Source organism: Dioscorea cayenensis, unplaced genomic scaffold, assembly GCF_009730915.1.
Source record: "Dioscorea cayenensis subsp. rotundata cultivar TDr96_F1 unplaced genomic scaffold, TDr96_F1_v2_PseudoChromosome.rev07_lg8_w22 25.fasta BLBR01002210.1, whole genome shotgun sequence".
NCBI lineage: Eukaryota > Viridiplantae > Streptophyta > Magnoliopsida > Dioscoreales > Dioscoreaceae > Dioscorea > Dioscorea cayenensis.
The window spans coordinates 8,269-17,012 of record NW_024088601.1 but is presented as its reverse complement, the minus strand read 5'-3'; the positions used below and the strand labels follow the sequence as shown (position 1 = coordinate 17,012).

The 8,744-nt window shown below is 36.2% G+C and overlaps 1 non-coding gene across 1 annotated transcript; it reads right to left on the bottom strand.

The window, feature by feature from the left end:
- Nucleotides 1-8,037: 8,037 nt before the first annotated feature.
- Nucleotides 8,038-8,144, bottom strand: LOC120257586. Its single transcript, XR_005535733.1, has one exon. It is a non-coding gene; the product is annotated as a small nucleolar RNA R71 (small nucleolar RNA).
- Nucleotides 8,145-8,744: the final 600 nt, after the last annotated feature.

Below are 8,744 nucleotides of genomic sequence, written 5' to 3'. Positions count from 1 at the left end.
GAAGCATTGTCTTTAGATCTAGAACTTATACTATACCTATTTCCCCAATTTAAAGTATTAAGGAGAAACATGGCAAATTTCTTGTTATTTGTCTTTCAATATCACATGCTGAAAAATATTCATTGGAATTCAATGTCAGAAAATAACTCCATTCATATTTGGCCAGTGCAAGTTAATTAATCACCTAAGAGTAAATACGAACTTATCAAGTGGCTAGGTAGCACAATTTTCCTTGCTTTATTGACTATGTTTTCATTACCCTGCACACATGAACCACCAATTTTATTCTTTTCTACATGAATATTATATATATATATATATAATTCAACAAACAATGTCACCCATATTGAATAGATTTTATTGGAAAGATATTATAATTCCTAACATTAACATAAAACAAATTAAGTTCCATGGCCCCAAAATATGACTATTCTAATTTAATTGATTAAACTTGATTGCTTAAATGTAGTCCATCCATTGGAAAGATATCATACATGTTATTATATTGTAGACTCATATGAGAATATCATGCATGTTTAGTATTCTCGCCTCAAATTTTGATAATTAATTTTTTTTAGATGGCCGATGAAAGCTATTGCCAATCCTTTCATAAAATTGCAACGCTTACACCATTTAGTAGCAACTCAAGTTATTATTCTAGTGATTAGTTGGATTGCAAGGCGTAAGAAGGAGTATAAACATGTTAACATTCAAATTGCGCGTGAATTACACCTTCATGGAGACCAATCAAGAGATGAACTAATGTCACATTTGTTGTCAAGTGATCTATGTCATAACATGATAAGAATGAGTCCTAGAGCTTTCGTAGGATTATGTGAAATATTAGTTAGAGACGGAGGTCTTAGACCAACTTTACAAGTGTCAATTGAGAAGCAAGTTGCAAGAACTCTATATTTATTAGGTCATAATGTCTCTCACCGTTAACTGTCTTTCTTCTTCCGTCGTTCTCGTGAGACAATCTACCGTCATTTTCATAATGTATTGCAAGTTATAGTAGAGTTAGAGGAAAAATATCTAGTACAACCGTATGGCTCACAAATCCCTTCAGAAATATTCAGTAGTAGTAGATTCTATCCATATTTTAAGGTAATCAAATCCTTAATGAATTTTAATTTTATTACAATTATGTGTACGATGTGAATAAAATATTAAATTTATCTAAGGATTGTGTTTGTGCGATTGATGGTACACATATTTGTTTAAAAGTTTCCAATGTCGACGCTCCTAGGTATCATGGAAGGAAGGAATACCCAGCACAAAATGTGTTGGTTGCATGCACATTCGATTTAAAATCACTTACATGTTACCTGGGTGGGAAGGCACATCATTTGATTCAAGAATAATAAAAAATGTGTTAAGTAGAGCTTGCCAACTATAAATCCCCTCAAGGTAATTGTTGATAAGATGCAATATTTTATTAATGACCATATATACACAAACAATGTCATAATATAGTTCATTTGTTATTTAGGAAAATATTATCTTGTTGATGTTGGATTCATGTTAAGAAGTGGGCTTATTACACCATATAGAGGAGAGCGATATCATTTGAAGGAATATTCAAAGACCCAACCACAAAATCCACGTGAATTATTTAATCTTCGCCAAGCATCTCTTTGGAATTTCATCAAGTGAGCGTTTGGTGTACTCAAAAAGTTTTTTCCTATAGTAGGGAGCTTGACAAAGCCACATTATGGTTTGGAAACACAAAAAGAATTTATTTTTGCATGTTGTATTTTGCACAATTATTTAATGGGTATAGATCCTAATGAAGCCCTGATTGCTCTAGTTGATAATTAACTTAGTGATGAAGTCCCAGCTGAACATGATGGTATCGGGGAAAACAATAAAGAAATAATTGCAGGAGAAATTATTAGGGATGATATAGCAGCTGAAATATGGATTAATTATGTTGAGTGAGGTATTAGTGCGTTGTTAAATGGATGATGTTGTTTTCGCATTGTAGTTTATTTTTTGTAAGATTACACTGAGCAAATTGTTGATGTAATGGATGATTTTTTATTTTTTATTTTTTATTTTTTTATTTTTTTTTTTGCAATGTTGTTAAATGGATAATGTTATTAAATGGGTGTTGTTATATTTGCATTGTTGTTAAATGGATTTATTTTATTTTATGGTGTGCCTTCTTGCAAATGTTTTTAATTCCATATATCCATGGATTTTAAATAAGTCATTGTTATTAACAATTTTGTGTTCTTATTAATGTAGTTTAAAATATGTCAAAGAGGAAATGAAGTTCAAATGTTCATTATGGATGTAACACGTGTGTATGGATGTTTGCTATGGATGATGCTCTCATTGATGCATACTTGCATCAACAAACAATGGGAAATAAAGTTGGTGGAATATTCACCACACATGTATTGGAGAACATAGTAAATGAAGCGATGAGTAAATTTTTGGATAAGCCAATAGACAAAGAAAGGGCCCAAAATCGCATGGAAAATATAAAGCGAGCTTTTATAAGGTACTATGACATTTTCAAGAATGGAATGAGTGGGTTCGTATGGAATCCAGCTAGCGAAATGTGGCATGTTGAGTCTGAAGTATGGCAACATTTAATTGAGGTAAGTTTTTTTATTTTTTTAATAAGTAGGTAATGCTAATTATATTTTGATAACAACATTATTTTACATTTAGGCTAAACCAGAAGCTGTTGAATAGATGAACAAAAGGGTAAGAAATTATGAGAAACTTATTCAACTTTACAGACAGGATCGAGCAACTAGGGTACAAGCGGAAACTGTATCATAAATGTGGCGACGAAGGCGAAATGAAATAAATTCTTTGGGAAACATAATAGATGAATTTGATTTGTTCGTTTCCCAGAACACAGTGAACTTAGAGAATTTGGGTGAAAATTCAAATATAGGTGTGCAAGCAACGAAGGGGAAGATGAAACATCACCAATTGCTACAAATCAACAATCGCAAACTTAAGCTCCAAGTTCATCTGGGCACAAGAAGAGTAAAGGAATGAATAATGATGATGAAAATTGTGACAAAGTGGCTACAACGATTGAGACTGTAGCTGATGCTATTCTTCAATTAACCAACATATTAGTTCAAGTATCTACCACCGATCCTACTAAGGATTATGACATTTGGGGTATGCTTAAAGATTTAGGGATCTCACACCCTATTCTTGGCAAAGCTTACAGGTTTCTCATCAAAGATTCTATGTTATTTGAAGGTTTAATTAGATGTCCAATAGAGGAAGACAAATCTTTATTGTTGAGTTGGTTGGATTATGGTGATGACCCGCAACAATGAATGTTATAAGACTCTAGTAGTTTTTTTTGAATAATTGCAACTTGTTTTTGATGTTGTAAGACTAGTAGTTTTTGTGAACAATTTGAACTTATTCTGTTGAATGGTTTCTAATGGCATCCTTGTTGGTTCTCCTAAGGTTCATGTTCCAGAGAAAGATATAGAATGATATTACGATGCTATGATATATGTGTACATGGAGTGCTTAAAGATGGATTTTTTGTGAGTAAAATATAAGTGAATTTTTTTATTTTAATTCTTGATTTTTTAGGTTTCCAAATTCTTGTTCAGGCTATTAGTGGGCATTTTTGTGTGAAAGACAACAAAGCCACAAAGGGTTCGTGATAAACTATAAAAATTCCATGTTTGAATAGAATGCACATATATATGTCTGAAAATGACCCAAAGCTATTAGTGTCATTAGTGTCATTAGTGTCATTAGTGTCATTTGTGCACCATATATATATAGTTTGAATTAGAAACAAAATCCTAATTGATTAGAAATTTTTAGAATCAAGGAAACCTAAACAAATCGAATTACGTTTCTCAACATTATTTTTTTTAATTTTGGAAAATAATTCCACATTATGCTTTCAAAATAAATCAAGATAAATCCTGAATCTTAAATAAAAAATAAATTCCATCATCTCCAACAACAAACATTACCAAAAATAAACAATCAAGATATATTATTATCAACATATCTTCTTTTGTTATAAGGGTATTTTAGTAATATTACCATAATACCTTACCCTCTATTACCTTCAATCCAAATATTAGAAGGTTTGGTAACCTCCATTTACCTTACCTTGGTCCCAAACAAGGTATAACTTAAAAACTCCATTTCCCTTACTTTACCCTACCCTACCCACCATTATGAACCCCTCCTTCACCTCTCCCAAGCAAGCTCTTAGTTGATCTACCACATTGGCACAATACCATTGAAATCAAATAGGACTTGAAGGTCAAGAGAAAGACAAATGGATCAATTGATATATAAGGCCCGATTAGTAGTGAAAGACTATACTCAAAAGGAAGATATAGGCTATGAAGAGACATTTTCTCCTATGATGAGATTTACATCTATTTGTCCTATCTTGACTATTGTTGCATATTTAGATTTCGATTTGTTCTAAATGGATGTGAAGACGACATTTCTCAATAGAGTAATAAATGAGGAGATCTGTATGGATCAACCTTTTGGATTTCAGGCAAAGGGACAAGCTTAAAACAATCATCAACGCAATGATATCTTAGATTTCATCAATCAGTTACATCAGTAGTCTTTACGATGAATGAAAAGGACCATTGCATGCACATAAAAAGACAAGAGAATATGTTGTATGTGGATGATATTTTAATCACTAGGAATGGTATGGAGATTATAATCACCATTCAAAGATGGTTGTCCTCTACTTTTGATATGGAGGATATAGTCCTAGCAGATTAAATTCTTGATAAGTAACTAAATGTTATATTTTCTTACATGGATTTTCTATACTTAGCATGTATTATCATAGAACTAATGCCCATTTTGTGCTTAACCACTTGTTATTTGATTTTGTAGGGCATGATGAAGCCATGGAGAACTCAGGGACATGATTTGTGTGAGAAAAGAAACAAATTTAGAGGTGCTATACTATAGCAGTTAATGTAGCATAATCACTATAGCACCCAAAGAGAGAAAGTCTGTAAAGTCTTGGGAAAGTTCATGTGGCCTCTATATGGGTAACATGGCACCCATATAAAGAGAATTTGGAGGCATGTACTACAACAAGATTACTGTAGCAGTATTACTTTAGCTCCAAGATAAGAATCTTGGACAATTTAGGAAAATCCATGCGGCCTCCATACAACCCATATGGCACTCGTATGGATCCGGTAGAATTCAAATTGCTTTCCATACGGGCTCCATTCGGCCCCCATACAACCCGTATGGCTTGGGGGGTATAAATACCCATTTTTAGAGCAGAAAAAGAGAGTCTTCTTCTTGTCCTTTTGGGCGGCTACCACCACACCATTTTCCAGCCTTTTGGCCGTCTTTTAGCGATGATCCTTGGGAAACTAGCACATATCTTCACAAAGAGGGAGAGGAGCGATGGTGAGGGAGTAGGAGTGTAGTCCTAAGCCATCAATGGAGTCATTTGTGGAGGATCTACCGGCGACATCAAAGATTTTTTTAAACTTCATCCATTCAAGGAGATCACAACTTCAAAGGGAATTTTCATGCTTCTTGATAAGTGCTTGTGTACTAAGAATACGAAGTATTTTTTTTCTTACGATGAGGATTACTTTTATCAGATTTTAGCTCTAATACATGTGCTTTTGTGTTCTTTTTCGCATATAGGGTGGTGAAGTCAAATAAAGAAGATAGAAGCCAAAGTGGATCATGAACGCATATTGTGGATGAAATCTTGGAATGGACAAACGAAAAGACACAAGTTAGATTCAAAGATACGTGAATGTGTGCCAACGTCAATGCGTTAAAACAATTATAATGGTTTGGAGGGGCACAAAGACAGTCACATTTGCGTATCCCGACTTGTGCAATGATAGCAAGATCTTCACCAATGAGACCTTTTATTGAAGAAGCGATGCGATCTACGGCATAAACGTGTGCCTATTTATGTTGCCTCAATAAAAAGTGTGGATCGGGAGTGTTTTTGGTGGAGTAATATAGCAGGTACTGTAACAAACCAATGTAGCAATTTACTATAGCAGCTACTGTTCATAGGCCGCAGAAAATCAAAATACAAAAAATCTAGACGAGCGTGTGGAAAATTCCTCATGCCCATGTGGATTCTCGATTCCAGCCTATATAAAGCCGCGAACAGCCCCGATTTTAGCATCTTTCTTTCCATCTTTTGAGAAGCTTGCGGCTAGTGTTTAGAGAGGCTTTGGTAAGGCTTTTAGTGTGGTTCTACGGCTTCGACACCGCGTTTCTCTTAGAGGATAGTTATTGGGGGAGCTTTTGTCGACACCAATCCGGTGAGGTCTGCCTAGGCTTGACAAGGGGACCTTTGGAGAGGACAAGGCTACTCCACAAGACCATCGACATGAATACCAAGAGGGTTTTCCTATCGATTACATGTTTTTACTTTCGATTTCATTATTGATTGTATCTTGCTCCATGGAGAGCTAAACCCCTTAGTGGGTACTTGATTTGTTAACCCTAGGATGTATTTGTTTCATTAACCTTTTATTATGTTTTCCTTAACTGATGTCTTTAATTGAGTTCCAATCTTGAATGCTTGTTGAATGATTTCTCCCATAGAGTGACACTAGGGTTGAGAGTCTACATTGGTAATCCTTGTGAGTGAGTGACACACTATGAGGGTTAGACAAAGCAAGATTGGAGAGGGTCGAGAGGGTGAGTCGAGATGTAGCGGAGCGTCCTTTTTCCCCTCGGGTGTGATTTATCCTACCTCCACATTCCAAGAGTTCATTGCGATCACAATAGAGTGAAGGGTTAAGGGATGAACTCCACTGGGGCTTAGTTGCGCGAGCAACAGAGTGATGCGTTGAAGTGACTTTAACACCTGGGGCTTAATTGTAACTAGGGGTCTTTCGCCTGGACCAAAGGATTAGATCTACATATAGGAATAGGGTTTATCACTTGGAATCTCTAGAGCTTCTTGCAAGTTTACACAGTGTGAGGTGTTGAGACTGGTTGATTTCTCCGCCAGGGCATAGTGTAGAGTTAGTCACGGTTGACCTTAGGTTTGGGACCGTGTATTTAAGGATGTCGATGACTCATTAAGCATTAGTTAGGAAGTATAATAGTTGGTTTTGCACTTGAAGCAATAATCCTAGGAGTAACAATATCCGAGTACCATAGTTTTATCGATTACCTTTCCTCTCATTCTATTGTGCCTTTCTTTCTTATTTGCTTTAGTTTATTTGCATCGATCTTTGTCCACACCATCATTGTTTCATCTCCACTTAGTTAAGTAGCAATCTTGGTGTTTCTAATCCTTATTCTCTATGGATAAGATACCCCACTCACCTAGGATTTATTAGTTTGACAAACCCGTGCACTTGCAGGGGTGTGTCAAGTTTTTTGGTGCCATTACACTTTGCACTTTGCATTTTGGAAACACTTTGCACTTTGCTATTTTAGCTATTTACCATTTATTCTATTTCCCCTTATCTTATTCTATCATCGTTCCGATTTGTTTTCTTTTTTTTAGTGCAGCTCCAGGTTATGACCCGAGAGAACCCTTCGATATTGGTTGGAGGTGATCTTGAACTTGAACGTACACTTAGAAGAAGGGGTAAAGAACCTGCACAAGAACCTTCAAATCTAGCTGAGGTAGAAGGTGAAGGGTCAAAAAATATGGCAGAGCAGAATGAACAACAGAGAACACTTTCCGATTATGCCAGACCCTCAGTTTTGGGCACGCAGTCAAGTATTGTGCTGCCCTCGATTACAGCTCCAAAATTTGAGCTAAAGCCAACATTCATCCAAATGATACAGCAGTCAGTGCAGTTCAATGATTTGGCCGATGAAGATCCAAATAATCACATTGAAAACTTCTTGGAGGTTTGTGACATGCAGAAGATCAACGATGTTACGGATGATGCTATAAGATTAAGGGCTTTCCCATTTTCTCTAAAAGGAAGATCCAAATAGTGGCTCCATTCATTGCCAAGAGCTTCCATCACGACATGGAATGAAATGGTCGAAGCCTTCCTTGCAAGGTACTTCCCTTCGGGAAAGTCGGTAAAGCTTCGCAATGAGATATCTTTATTTGTTCAGATGGAACTTGAATCCTTGTTTGAGACTTGGGAGCGATTCAAGGATCTCTTGCAGAAGTGTCCACAACAGGGGTTCCAAGAATGGATGATCATTTAGACTTTTTACAATCGGTTGAATCCAAGTATAAGACAATTTCTAGACGCCGCCGCAGGAGGTACAATGAGGAACAAGACCCCTGAAGAAGCCCGACAATTGGTAGAAGAAATGGCCATGAATAGCTACCAATGGAATGCAAGAGAAAAGATGAAAGTGGCCATACTCCATGAAATTGATACGGTTACATCTTTGGTAGCCCAAGTAGATACATTGAGCAAGAAATTGGATACATTGACTTCACCGAGGGTAGCCACTATCACAAGTTGTGATGGTTGTAGGGATTCATATATGTCGTATGATTGTCCTTTTTCGATTGCTACTTCAGCCCCAACTAAACAAGTAGATTTTGTGGGCAATTCGGGAAGAGTGCAAGGTAATCCTTATAGCAACACTTGTAACCAAGGGTGGAAAAACCACCCCAATTTCTCATAGAGTAACCAAGGGCAGCAAAAGGAAATAGCAACACCGGGTTTCCAACAATAACAAGCCCCGAACATGGAGAATTGAGTTTCAGGCTTGGAGACCCGGATGACCGATCTAGAGAAAGCTTTGACCAGATTTGTGCAATCATTGGATAC